General features: G+C 42.7%; 1 protein-coding gene and 1 long non-coding RNA gene across 6 annotated transcripts in view; one reads left to right on the forward strand and one right to left on the reverse strand.

Annotated features, from left to right (window-relative positions):
* LOC144333464 (uncharacterized) overlaps positions 1-11,223 on the forward strand; it is a 64,905-nt gene extending 53,682 nt beyond the window's left edge. Inside the window, exons 1-3 of one of the 2 annotated variants that reach the window (XR_013402132.1) lie at positions 1,879-2,395; positions 8,199-8,361; positions 11,087-11,223. This is a non-coding gene — a long non-coding RNA (uncharacterized LOC144333464). Of the gene's footprint in view, positions 1-1,878; positions 2,396-8,198; positions 8,362-11,086 lie in introns of those variants that run through there. The other variant, XR_013402131.1, reaches the window with a different exon arrangement.
* PLEKHM3 (pleckstrin homology domain containing M3) overlaps positions 1-14,601 on the reverse strand; it is a 209,909-nt gene that overhangs the window by 93,773 nt on the left and 101,535 nt on the right. The window lies entirely within an intron of this gene.

The raw sequence follows: 14,601 nt of genomic DNA on the forward strand, positions 1-14,601 counted from the left end.
TGGGAGGATCACTTAAGCTCAGAAGTTTGGGACCAGACTGGGCAACATAGCAAGACCCCGTCTCTACAAAAAATACAAAAATTAGCTGGGGGTCCAGGAGCAGTGGCTCACGCCTGTAATCCCAGAACTTTGGGAGGCCAAGGTGGGCTGATCATCAGAGGTTGGGAGTTCGAGACCAGTCTGATTAACATGGAAAAACCCCATCTCTACTAAAAATACAAAAAAATTAGCTGGGCATGGTTGCGCATGCCTGTAATCCCAGCTACTCAGGAGACTGAGGCAGGAGAATCGCTTGAACCCAGGAGGTAGAGGTTGCGGTGAGCCGAGATCGCGCCATTGCACTCCAGCCTGGGCAATAAGAATGAAACTCTGTCTCAAAAAATAATAATAATAATAATTAAAAATAAAATAAAAATAAAAATAAAAATAAAATAAATTAGCTGGGGGTAGTGGTGAATGCCTGTGGTCCCAACTACTCAAGAGGCTGCAGCAGGAGGATCAATTGAGCCCAGGAGGTTGAGGCTGCAGTGAGCCATGATCATGCTACTGCACTCCAGCCTGGGTGACAAAGCAAGATCCTGTCTCAAAAAAAAAAAAAAAAGTAATCACTAATTTATTAAATTTAACCCATAACCTTCATTATATTAAGAACCAAAAGCTACAAACTAACTGAAGGTTATCTGGTTTAGCAGTCCTTTAGTAAACAGGATCCTTGTTGCATATGAGGCTGCTGTGTTTAGGGCCTTCTGTGCATTAACTGACTTCACTGTATTGCAGGGCTATTAATCATCATGTCTGGCAGCATTTCTGCAGTGGGCAGCCCTGCTTATACCAATGCAAGCCCTGACACCAGAGCCAAAGAATAAATAAGAAGAGTCAACTCCACACTTCACCCACCCATCAAAGGAAATGGTATCACTAGCAGGTAGCACTACCGAGTTTCCTGGTAGCAAAAAACATTGAAGAAACGTGCTAGAAGATCATGAAAACCAACTAGCACGATTGCTTCTAGTGCTAACATTTTCTATTTTATCATCTTCAGAATCGCCTGACACACTGGGAAGGTAACAGGCTTCATTTATAGATTGCTCTAATGAGAAAGGTGAGAAAAGATGAAAATTAAAAAGGAAAAAGGTCATATATGATTCAGAGCCTTTATATGATGTAGCTGGTACTTGGGGTTAAAAATGCAGAGATAATTGCCTATGAAATCAAAGGCAGTAATCTTAACAAAAAGGTAGAAGGGCCTCATTCCATTTTGTTCCATGACATTAAGTCAAATAAATCAAGACTCATTTAACTTGACTAATTTCTGAGAAGTTCAACTCAGCTCCCACCAAGCCCCAGTGCTCACGAGAAAAAAGGGATTGGGTCAGGCTGTGAAGTACGCAGACCCTTTGCAAGGTTCTGATAGATTTGATAATATTACCATTTTCCTGAAGCTCAGTTCTTAGAGATGCACAACCCGCATTTAAAGACTCAATGATTAAAATGGGGGAAAAATTTGCAATGGAAATATCTTAGGCTTTAAAGAAAAGACCCACAACACACACACGTAAAATTAAAACGATAGCACAACACCAAAAGCAAACTCCACAATTTGATTCTAAATGATAAGGGTCTAAATAAAGAATATGGATAAAGATGCATAAGGAATAATTTTAAAAGGGAAACCATTTATTCATGTAGTTTTACTGTCTTCCAAGAATATGTGCTCCAGGGTAGGTAATTTGTACTAAGTCCATATGGCCAGTGTCTTTCCTTTGGAGGGCACATACACCCACACCGAAATCAGCAAAAAGCACTACGAAGCATCCCCAGGGAGATGCAATTTGGTGTTCTTGATATGAGCTGCAAACTCTTTCTGAAATAGTTACATTAGGCTGGATGTGGACAGGACTTGTATGTCCAGCCATACTCTGAGCTAATGGAAAAACAATTTTAAATCAAAGGCACATATTTCGATAGCAGCCTATGTGAAAGAAACAAGCTTCAATCACTTTTCTAGGTACCTCATTTTGCTAATCTCATTGGCTGAAAAAATGGCAAGATTGCACCAGATATTGTATCTTGGCAGGTAGTTACAGGAAATAAGGGTCTCTTTTACCTGCTCATTCAGAAATCGTACTTAAGTTTCTTAGCAACAATCTAAAGCCTCGAGTGGAAATATTTGGGATGTAATTTTAATTGTGATTATTGTGGCATCTGATTATAAAAATGATAGATTATATCATAGCTGTTATATACCTAGCTCAAATTTTTACGGTGTTTAACAGTTGCAAGAATATAACACTTGTCCTGCAATGAGTTTTATTTTTGTTTTCTCTTAGAAAATTATTTTAGAGGCTGAGCATGGTGGTTCACATCTGTAATCCCAGCACTTTGGGAGGCCAAGGTAGGTGGATCACCTGAGGTCAGGAGTTCAAGACCACTCTGGCAAACTTGGTGAAACTCTGTCTCTTCTAAAAATACAAAAGAAAAAAATTAGCTGGGTATGGTGGCTGCTTACACCTGTAATCACAGCTGCTAGGGAGGCTGAGGCAGGAGAATCACTTGAACCCAGGAGGTGGAGGTTGCAGTGAGCCAAGATTTCACCATTGCACTCCAGCCCAGGTGACTGAGTGAGACTTCGTCTCAAAAAAAAAAGGAAAAAAAAGAAAATGATTTTAGAGAATTTATATATTTCATTTAATCTCAGAATAAGAGAAAATAACATCCTGGCTTTTTGAAAGATCTCTGAGTAAATAAAGAGCTATGAATCTATGCAGATTAGTAAAATTAACATATAACTTCCCAGAGTTCCTTTTGAAAGTTTTCAAATCTGTTTAGTTGTGAATGACACTGCAGACAGTCTGTAGCACCCTTTTACAGTGCTGATACTGGTATATACATAATTTGGTGAATTAGATCTCTGGAGAAAAAGAAGGGAGAGGGAGGAGCTATTAGGATATCAGGAAGATAGATGACTCGAAAACCACACTTTTAGAAGTCATCTAATGGAAAAGAATTCTTGAAGTAGAATGAGAAGAATGGTTGCTATCAAAACTACCAAAATGACCTCCTTTATTTCTGAGTCCTGATAGATTCTGCAGCTAATCTGTTAAGGCTAAAGCCCCAGCTGCAGCTGATGAAATTTTTAACTAGCTAACTGGAAAAGTAGCCACAAAAGTCTGAGTAACCTTAAATCTTACAGAAAACATAAAGACTTGTTTTCATTTACTGAGCTTAAAGAAGTGTTATCAGCAAGTTTGAAGAGCTAATACTTACTGGTCTGTAATGAGACTAATTTAGTGCTAATATTTTTGCTAAAATAGACTTATTCTTCTAAAATTCAGTATTAACCAGACTTTGCACATTTCAGTCTCAGATTTTGCTTGTAAGATATTCCTCATATGCAGTTCAGAGACATTGCAACTCCAGTCTGTGTAGATTGTGCTTTTAGAGTTAGGCCGCCTTGGTCAGGCAGGGTGGCTCATGCTTGTAATCCCAGCACTTTGGGAGGCTGAGGCAGAGGATCCCTTAAATCCAGGAGTTTGAGAGGAGCCCTAGCAACATAGTGAGACCCTGTCTCTACAAAAAATAAAAAATAAAAAAATTAGGTGGGCATGGTGGCACACACCTGTAGTCCCAGCTCTCAGGAGGCTGAAGTAGGATTGTTTGAGCTTGGGAGGTCGAGGCTGCAGTGAGCTGTGGTCATGTCACGGCACTGAGCAACAGTGATACCTTGTCTCAAAAAGAAAAAAAAAACAAAACAAAACAGAAAATTCTGCCATAAGAGATGTGCTCTTAATAAACTGCCCTCCCAGATCAAGTGTATTTGATTTACAACAGCATGCAATCTTTTCTCTCTGTATTAGATATTCCTTCTACCTAATATATTTGATATTTTAGGCGGTGAGGGGAGAAGAGGGGGTGTTGATATGAAGTGGTTCTACCAGCTCATTTAGTATTAGATTGCTCATGCAATCTTTTGTTGAGTACACTGAATAATCCCCACCTACTTCTTCCAAGATCAATGACATGTAGGTATGCCCACATATCAAAACACCATTTTCACTCATTTCATGATGTTTAGACAAATATTTATCAGCATAAAAATGTTCACAATATACTAAGTGAAATGGTTAAGGATAGTATGTACAGTATATACTTTCAGGCCTGGGTGCGGTGGCTCACACCTGTAGTCCCAGCTACTCCGGAGGCTGAGGCAGGAGAATGGCATGAACCTGGGAGGCGGAGCTTGCAGTGAGCCGAGATCGAGCCATTGCACTGCAGCCTGGGTGGCAGAGTGAGACTCCATTACAAACAAACAAACAAACAAACAAAAACAGCTTTCATGGGGAAAAATCATCTGCAGAGGAAAAGGTCTGGGAGGATATGCATCAAAGTGGTAGGATATGGGTGGCTTTCTTATTTTTGTTTTCTATGATGAACAGTATTCTTTTGTAATAAGAGAAAAAATAAGTTTGGCCAAATTGGGCAGAATCTTCATTCATTTAATTAATTTATTCACCAAGTATTTATTAGCCCCCACGATATGTATAGCTCTAAGCAGTGAATATAACAGATAAAAAGTCATGACCTTTCGTAGCTTACATCTAGTAGAAAGGGCAGAGCCAGTGCATGTGGCTGCATAGTTTGAACAAAGCAAAACGTCTACATTCACACCTGATGGCCTAAGAGATGGAGACAGACAAAATAAAATACCAGGTTTTATGGTGATGAGTAAGCAGAGAAAGAAGACAGAAGGCATGTGTGGTGGACAGTGGGGTGCAAATAGACACTGTGTTGCCATTTAAAACAGAGTGGTCAAGGATGCTTCATTAAGTGATGGCTGCTCAAAGACCTAAAGGAGTTAGGAAGCAAGCTTGGTTTCACACTGAGAAACAAACCGATAAAAAAAAGAAAAAGGAAAAAAAAAGGAAGCAATCTCAGCAGTTAGAGGGAACGGAAAAGCAAGGATGGAAACTCAGGTAGCAGCCAGCTTGGTATGCCCAAGGACCAACAAAAAGGCCAGTGTGACTGGAACAAAGTGAATGAGGGGAAAGTAGTGGGCGATGAGGCAGAGAGGTAATGGGAGATGAGACCAGGTATGCCCTGGGCTTTCACTTGGAGCGTGAGGTGAAACTATTCATTTGGGCCAGGAGTGACTCATCTAATTTATACATTAGCTATAGTCTTAAGAACAGACTGAAGGGGGCTAAGGGTGGTGCAGGAGACCAGTTACTGGAATAATTCAGGCAAAAGGTGATGGTGGACCCCACCTGCAGCAGTGCAAGTGGTGAAAAGTAGATAGATTTTGAAGCTGAAGCTGACAGGGTTTGCTGACTGGATGTAGAATATGAGAGGTGTTTGGTTTGAATTACTGGATGGACAGAGATGCCATGAAGCAAGATGGGAAATACTGCAGGAGGAGTGGTTTGCAATGTGAGTGCGGGTGGGTGGGAATACTAGGAGCTCAGTTTTGGACATATTAAGGTTAAGACGTTATTAGACGGCCAAAGAGCATTCCAACCTTTGGACTTAGCCTCAGCTAAGTGAACTCACTAGAAAGACAGTTTTTTTTCTGGCGTAACAAGGGAAGGAGGGAGAAGGCTGTCTTGGTAAATCAAGTGACATTTATGGAGACGGGTCTAAGAGCAGAGTAAGCTGCTAAATTTTGCTTGAAGGAAGAGGAAGCAACAAGAGTCTGTCAGGACACACACACACACACACACACACACACACACACACACACCCCACACACATTTTTTTTCTGGTATTCACCGGGACAGTGTTAATAAAAATGGCAATCTTTATAATAGAAATTTCTCACCATTCGGTAAAACTGATATTTCAGTGGGAACTCCTGCTGGATATAATCATAATTTCAAATAAAATGTGAGACCAAAGACAGGAAGAGATGGCTTAGAAGAATCACTTTGGGTATTCTCTTGAGACTCTCAAGCCAAGCCATTAAATTGCTTCGGAATGGTCTAAGTCAAGGACTTAACCTGACAAACATGTAGGAGCAAATGCTCCCTGAGAACACAATTCTGTCCTAAGCAACCAGGGAAAGAGGCCTAATATTGCCTACTGCCCTTAACTAGTGCTGGAGAGAGATGAGTTTTACATTTATACCATAATGGGTTGTGGATTTGTCAGGCACCCCAAGCCCCCAAATCACATTTTTGATGATTGAGAATGTGAAATACTGAAGCATCCACATAAATTTCCCTGGGCTGGATTTCACTTCAGCACTCAGAAGAGAAAATACGACTTAAACTGGGATTTCTGAAAAGCTAGTCCAAACAGCTGGTGTCAGTCTGGTGATGTTTTTAGCAGTCCAAAGAAAAATTTTAGAGAAAAAAAAAATGTAGAACAATTTCTAAATCTACTTGATTTTAAAAAGCTATTTGATTTCTAAAGCAGTTTGCCTATTTTTTTTTCTAGTATTACTATGTTCTTATGTGAAATGATGGTGAGAAATAGAGGGTCACGTTTTTATTTCTGTTTTGGCTAAAGATATTTATACGGCAATCCTATAGTTATCTTCGCATTTTTGTTTTAAGTTTACAGGTATGGGACGTAGGAAGGTCTGGCAAATGCTGACCTGGAGTAAATGCATTTGCTGGCACTAACCCAATTGTCATGCCTGTTTCTCCATGGCTGATCAAGCTTGCCAACGAGCACAGGAGTGGCTGTCTCAGCTATCCGCCTCCCTGTTCAAGGGACACCACTGTCTGTCACCTCCCTGCCTTCCTTTACACTCTCAGAGTGTAGCATCTTAGAGTCATAGTTCCATTCCTTCCCTCCCTCCCTCCCTCCATCCCTTCTTTCTTTCCTACTTTTTTTGATGTTGTCTCACTCTGTTGCCAGGCTGGAGTACAGTGGCGCTATCTCGGCGCACTGCAACCTCCGCCTCCTGGGTTCAAGTGATTCTCCTGCTTCAGCCTCCTGAGTACCTGGGATTACAGGTGTGTGCCACCACACCCAGCTAATTTTTGTATTTTTAGTAGAGATGGGGTTTCACCATGTTGACCAGGACGGTCTCAATCTCTTGACCTCGCAATCTGCCTGCCTCAGCCTCCCAAAGTGCTGGGATTACAGGTGTGAGCCATCGCACCCGGCCTCTCTTCTTTTTAAAAAATTATTATTAAATATTTTAAATTGACATATGACTATATGTATTGATAGGGTACAATATACTATTTCAATACATTATACAATGTATAATAAATCAGGGTAATTAGCACATCTATCATCTCAAACGTTTATCATTTCTTTATGGCAGGAACATTCAAATGTACTCTTCTAGCTATTTGAAAATATACAACAAATTATTGTTAACTATATTCACCCTACAGTGCTATAGAATGCCAGAACCTATTTCTCTAACTGTAATTTGTATTTGTTAACCAACCTCTCCCTAACCCTCTCATCCCTCTACCCTTCCCCACCTTTAGTGACCACTGTTCTACTCTCTACTTCTATGTGATCCACTTTTTGAGTTCCTGCATATGAGTGAGAACATGGAGTATTTGTCTCTGTGCTTGGCTTATTTCACTTAACATTGTCTAGGCTCATCCATATTGCTGTGAATGACAGGATTGCACTCTTTTTTATGGCTGAATGGTACTTCATTGTGTATATTTACCACATTTTCTTTGTCCATTTGATGGACACTTCCACAGTGAATAGTGGGATCCCCACAAATAGGAGGATGCAGATATCCATTTGACATAATGATTTCCTTTTTTTTTTTTTGGCTATACACCCAATAGTAGGATTGCTGGATCATATGGTAGCTCTATTTCTAGTTTTTTGAGGAAGCTCCATGCTGTTTTCCATAGAGTCTGTACTAATTTACATTCACACCAACAGTTTATAAGAGTTCTCTTTTCTCCACATCCTTGCTGGTGGTTGTTATTTTCTGTCTTTTTGATAATAGCCATTCTAACTGGGGTGAGATGGTATCTCCTTGTGGTTTTGATTTGCATTTCCCTGATGCTTAGTGACGCTTTCTCTTCTTTCTAAATACCATCTGCCCCACCTATCTAAAAGGGCTGCTGTAAAGAACAAATAATATATTTAAGGGAAAGTACTTTGTGACTAATGAAATCATAATTATCTTTATATACAGTAAACTATTCTACACATAATTACGATTATTAACAAGCTTTTATTGCACCGCTAGCATGTGTGGTCTTCTATTTTAGGTTTCGAGGACAATCGTGGCCTTTAAGGGCCTTCTGATCTAGCCAGCAAGAGAGGATATATACATAAGGAGATGAAAACCATCCAAGCCCTTAAGTGCCAAATGTGTGGTCCAGATGATCACTGCTGGAAGAGACCAGAGAAGGGATCAGCTACTGAAGACAGGTGGGAAGAGGCAGCACTTGAGTTGGCTTTAAAGTAAGAGAAGCCAAGTCAAGTCGAGTTGAGAGGACTGGGAGGCAGCTGGTGTCAAGGAAATGAGTATGTCACTTTGGCTGGGCTGGGGTGGCTGTGGTCCATCAGGAACACAGTGGAAGATTCTGGCTCGTGGTGTGATCCACATAGGAACCATGTGGATGTTAAAGTTGTGCATGTAGGTCAGGGTCAGATGACAGAGAACCTTGAAAACCCATCCAAGAGTGTTGCTTTATCCTGTAGGTAGCTGAACTACTCACTGTCTAATAAGACCATTTTACAGTAGCACATATGTTAGAGGGACTGAGGAGGGGTGCCATGGGGAGGTAGGATCCCCAGTTAGAAAATTATTAAAATTAAAAAAAAGAAAATTATTAAAATAGCTGGGCACGGTGGCTCATGCCTGTAATCCCAGTACTTTAGGGGGCGGAGGTGGGAGGATCACCTGAGGTTGGGAGTTCGAGACCAGCCTGACCAACATGGAGAAACCCCATCTCTACAAAAAAATACAAAATTAGCTGGGTGTGGTGGCACATGCCTGTAATCCCAGTTACTTGGGAGGCTGAGGCAGGAGAATTGCTTGAACCCAGGAGGTGGAGGTTGTGGTGAGCCGAGATGGCACCACTGCACTCCAGCCTGGACGACAAGAGTCAAACTCCGTCTCTCACACACACACACACACACACACACACACACACACACACAAAAGAAAAGAAAATCACTGAAATAAGGTGATGAGAGTAGAGACAAGGGGGATGGCAATGGGAATGAAAAATAAGGGAAGAATTTGACTGGCTCTTAGAGAACCTTAAAGCAAAACTTTTGAACTATGTCAAGGTTCAAACTAGGGGAAAATAAGGCAATAATGCCATGATTAACTGAACACACCTGACCACATGGATACACACACACACACACACACACACACACACACACACACACATATATATATTTTGAGGTCGAGTCTTGCTCTGTCTCCCAGGCTGGAGTGCAGTGGTGCAATCTCGGCTCACTGCAACCTCCACCTCCCAGGTTCGAGCGATTCTCCCGCCTCAGCCTCCCGAGTAGCTGGGATTACGGGTGCCTGCCACCACGCCCTGCTAATTTTTGTATTTTTAGTAGAGACAAGTTTCACCATGTTGGCCAGGCTGGTCTTGAACTCCTGGCCTCAGGTGATCCACCCACCTCGGCCTCCCAAAGTGCTGGGATTACAAGTGTGAGCTGCTGCGCCTGGCCCACATGGATATATTTTTCAGGGAAAAGATAATTTCAATTTGAAGTGGGGATGTCCAGTAGGCAGTTGGACATAACAAACTAGTGAGTGATCTCCTCAAGGAAGAGTGCTGGGCCAAACGTTGTCACCTTATAGTCAGTGTCGATTTACAGAGGGACCATGACTCTGTTCCTGCAGATGACAACAAAGTGCCCTGATAAGGCCCGGTGTAGCAGGTCATGCCTGTAATCCCAACACTTGGGGACGCCGAGGCAGGTGGATCACTTGAGGTCAGGAGTTTGAGTCCAGCCTGGCCAACATGGTGAAACCCTGTCTCTACTAAAAATACAAAAATTAGCCAGGTGTGGTGGCGCATGCCTGTAATCCCAGCTACTCAGGAGGCTGAGGCAGGAGAATCGCTTGAACCTGGGGGGTGGAGGTTGCAGTGAGCTGAGATCATATCACTGCACTCCAGCCTGGGTGACAGAGAGAGACTCCGTCTCAAAAACAAAACAAACAAACGAACAAACAAAAAAACAACAACAAAAAACCAAGTGCCCTGAGAAAGGGGCACCTTCTGCCAGTTCACATAAAGTTGCCACACTGGCTGCTGTCAAGGCTGGAGGATTATGCAGAAGGGCAGCCGAGGTGCTGGGTATTCTTAGTATTAGGGAGCTGGAGGAGGATGTGGAGGCAGTGAGGGCAAGGAGAAGGGGGAGACCCGGACAGGACAGAGTGCAGAGAAGGACAGGGAGAAGGAGGTCTAGGAGAAATGGTGACCAACAATGCCCAGGAAGCCAAAGAAACAAGGGCCTCAGGAAGTCAAGGTGTCAGAGAAGAGTGCAATCCACAGTCAGCCTGCAAGGGGCCACGTCAGAAGTGAGTAGGGCAAAAGGGAAATGGAGACAGTTCTGAGTGCTTAAGATGGGATCTTAGGTGGTAGTACGAACAGGGGAGAGGTTTTTTTTTTTTTAGTGAGAGGGCAGGTAAAAAAAACTCAGAGTATGACATTAATTAAATATGCTAGAAGCAGGGAGGGAGGATTAAGGGGCATGGTCCCTAAAGGATCCAGGTGGATCACTACTGATGGGCCAGAGTCTGCATCTCATAACTTCTACTGATGCTGTGTGCTCTGCACAGAAAGGCATGGCAATTCCCTGAATCCCAGGCTCTTGGAGGCCTCCAGGCTCATCTTCCTTTTGCCTCTTCTCCCCTGTTCACCTCCTGGCTCCTCCTGAATTATGATCTGCTTAAAATAAGAGTTATAGCAGCTAATATGTCCTGAGAGCTTGCTCTGTTCTGGGCATTAACTCCCTGAATTCTCGCACTTTCCTTATGAGGTGGTATTGTCTCCAGGTGAGAAAACTGGCTCTGAAAGCTATCAGAGACAGAAATACGCTCTGAGCTCAGGCAGTCCAACTTAACTCAGGGTTTTTAATAAACCACCTCCATTTGTGTCCTCACTTGTTTCTTTTTTCTCAGTTTGCCCCACCTGGGCTTGGTAACCCAGCTCTAATCTTTAGCTCTGTGGTGAGGCTGCTGCTCCAGGTAATGGTCCTTCCCTCAAATCACTGGACTGCAACTGCCGGAGGGGCGCGTTGTAACGGCCTAGCCCAAGCCTTAGAACACCCCAACCCATCTTCTGAGGAACTTTGAAGTCGACCTGGTGTTATTTCTTCTAGTTCTACAAGCCTCTTCATGTCTGTCTTTTGACAGAACCACATCTAGACGTTCGGCATCCTTTGAGATGGACTTCCTGACTGAGTTATGGATCTAGTATCTGAGACATCTGCAAACTCTATTCTTAATATTTAATTACATGGCCTTGGAGTTAAAACCTTAAATGCCTAGGCCGGGGGAACCATGATAAATGAATTAAATGGGCTGGAGATGAGAAAAACAGGGCAGCAATGTGTTATATGCCAAGTGGCACTGGGTTTGGGGAGACAAACTAGAGCAGAAGAAGTTACGGCAAAGCGGAGAGTCAAGTGTCTAAAGCTGATCTCTGCTACGCAGAATGAGGGAAGCTCTGTGTAATCAGAACTCATTTCCCAAGAGAAACCAGAAAGCTTTACTTTGTGTGTGCATGAAAACGCCTGATTTTTTTTTTTTTTTGAGACGGAGTCTCACGCTGTTGCCCAGGCTGGAGTGCAGTGGCGCGATCTCGGCTCACTGCAAGCTCCGCCTCCCGGGTTCCCGCCATTCTCCTGCCTCAGCCTCCTGAGTAGCTGGGACTACAGGCGCCCGCCACCGCGCCCGGCTAATTTTTTTTTTGTATTTTTAGTAGAGACGGGGTTTCACAGTGGTCTCGATCTCCTGACCTTGTGATCCGCCCGCCTCGGCCTCCCAAAGTGCTGGGATTACAGGCTTGAGCCACCACGCCCGGCCGAAAACGCCTGATTTTTTAAAGTTGGCAACTATTTCACAATTTCAAAACTTTGTAGGGCCATCCCCGTAAGGCCAAACAAAACATGTCTGCTGGCCAAATCTGGCCTTGAGGCGACACATTCTACTGCTCCTGTGTGTGACATATCCTGCCGTTCCCGTGTTCAGCCAGAGCTGAGGCTCTTCCTAGCAGTTCTTAACGTCCCTCCCAGACATTTCCCTAACAGCTGCCGATCCGGATGTGTCCTGACATTGCCATGTATGCCCAGATTTTCCACAGAGTTCTTCATGCACCTTCATGTGTGGACACTGTAAATAATTCTTCTCATGAAAAGTTAACTAGACCTTGAACTAATTCAGCAGGGCCGCCATCTGGGAGTCCTCAGAAACAGTGAATTGTCAGCACTGTAAACATTTTAAGCTTCGGGGAGGACACTGACTTTTTCTAAACTAATCACCCCTGCCAGTCAAAATGTGCAGCATGGGTTCAAGAACAAGGCGTTCATTTAACAACAATAACAAAAACAGTGAGGATGAAAACCGGACAGCCATCATAATGAAAGGCCTAAAAGCAAACTGTGACTTCCCTAATAAGGCGACGGCCAAAGCTGGCTCCCTGGCGGTCGAGCGCCAATACAATTAATCAGTCTGTTTTCAGTTTTCTCACGACAGCAATATTAACAGTTTGCTTTATTCTGTTTATATGGTGCTGACAGGTCTTCGGCATGTTGGGCCTACTTGCTGGAGATTAATGGCCACTCTCATATTGAGGTAAAAACCAGGCAGGAAGAGAATGCCTTTTACGACTAGATAAGAACTAGATTCTCTTGCTTTTTTTTGTTCCCCATCAACTCCTCCCTCTTTTAATTTCTATCAGGGATATATAAGATTAGTTAAGTCCAGCAAGTTCACCTCAGTGTTTAAACTCCCCCACTTTAGATGTTGTATCCTCAGGTAAAACAAAGGGAGCCTTAGATATTGATTTTGGATAAACTCATTACATATAAAGGTATTGGTGACTAACTTTGTTTTTAAGAAGTCGTATTCAGCCTGGGCAACATGGTGAAACCCCATCTCTACTAAAAATACAAAAATTAGCCAGGTGTGGTGGCGGGTGCCTGTAGTCCCAGCTACTCAGGAGGCTGAGGCAGGAGAATCGCTTGAACCCAGGAGGCAGAAGTTGCAGTGAGCCAAGATCATGCCACTGCACTCCAGCCTGGGCAACAGAGTGAGACTCTGTCTCAAAAAAAAAAAAAAAAAAAAAAGAAGAGTGGCTGGCCGAGTGTGGTGGCTGACACCTATAATCCCAGCACTTTGGGAGGCTGAGGTGGGCAGATCACCTGAGGTCGGGAATTCAAGACCAGCCTGGCCAACGTGGTGAAACCCCGTCTCTACTAAAAATAAAAAAATTAGCCAGCCGTGGTGGCACATGCCTGTAATCTCAGCTACCCAGGCGGCTGAGGCAGGAGAATTGCTGGAACCTGGGAGGTGGAGGTTGCAGTGAGCCAAGATTGCACCACTGCACTCCAGCCTGGGTGACAAGAGTGAAACTCCGTCTCAAAGAAAAAAAGTGTGGCCTGGCTGCAGGAAGTATGGACACCCCAGCAAAACTCTTGGAGGTTATTTCACTAAATAGTCATATTTCAAAATAAATCATCCCCGGTTGTTTAGTGGCTAGAAAAACAATTTTTAAAAATTATATTTTAAATTTTTTAATAAAAAAGATTTAAAAAAATTCAAGACCAGCCCCCTCAACTTACCTCCTCCCTCAAAAACTGTAAAAGTACTACTTGTTACCAGCACACTTTTCTCTGCCTCAGGTTTGAGAGAAATGGTAACCCTAAATAATATTTTAACAACATGGAAGCATAGGAAATCCAAAATAACAAAATTGAAAATAAAGCAGTGCTTCCTCAGTTTCCATAGGAATCAATGTCTCATTGCTGGCTCGTAGGGAGACACCTCCACCCATTTTATGAAAGCGGTCACATGGAGAAGCATGCACTGTATAAGCAGAAACTACAGGCCTGGGCCCAGCTAGCGTTCCATCCGACTCTCCCTTGCTCACTCCTTTCTTGACATAGCAGCAGGAAAAGAGGATTAATTCTAGTAGAAAGAATAACAGGGGGTGGCTTTTAAGTGCAATATTTTATCAGATATTTTAAAAGTCAAATATAAGAACAGTCTAGGATAAGAAAGTGATATTAATAGCAATAATAGTATTTACTGTGTGCTTACTATGTCCAAGCACTGTTTTAAGCACTTCAGTTGTGTGGACTCATTTAATTCCTACAAGGGAATGCCTTGAGAGCAAAGTAATAATTTTTGCCGGAAGGGCAGGGTATTTGAGAGTAGAACAATATACTGGGTTAGACTTAGGCAGATCTTGAATTCTATACTTCTATTTTAAATAATTTATCTAACGCAAAGGTTGGATTGAAGAGGGAAGAAATGTTAGGCTAGTTAGAAGGACACTGCAATAGCCTTGAGATTCTCAACCAGGGTAGTGTATTAGAAGTAAACAGGAGAGGAAAGATTTGAGAGTTATCTCAGAAACAGAACCACCTAAAATTTTTTGGACTGATTTGATGGCTCCTTCATTCATTTGCTTA

This window comes from Macaca mulatta, chromosome 12 (assembly GCF_049350105.2).
Source record: "Macaca mulatta isolate MMU2019108-1 chromosome 12, T2T-MMU8v2.0, whole genome shotgun sequence".
In the NCBI taxonomy this organism is placed as follows: Eukaryota; Metazoa; Chordata; class Mammalia; order Primates; family Cercopithecidae; genus Macaca; species Macaca mulatta.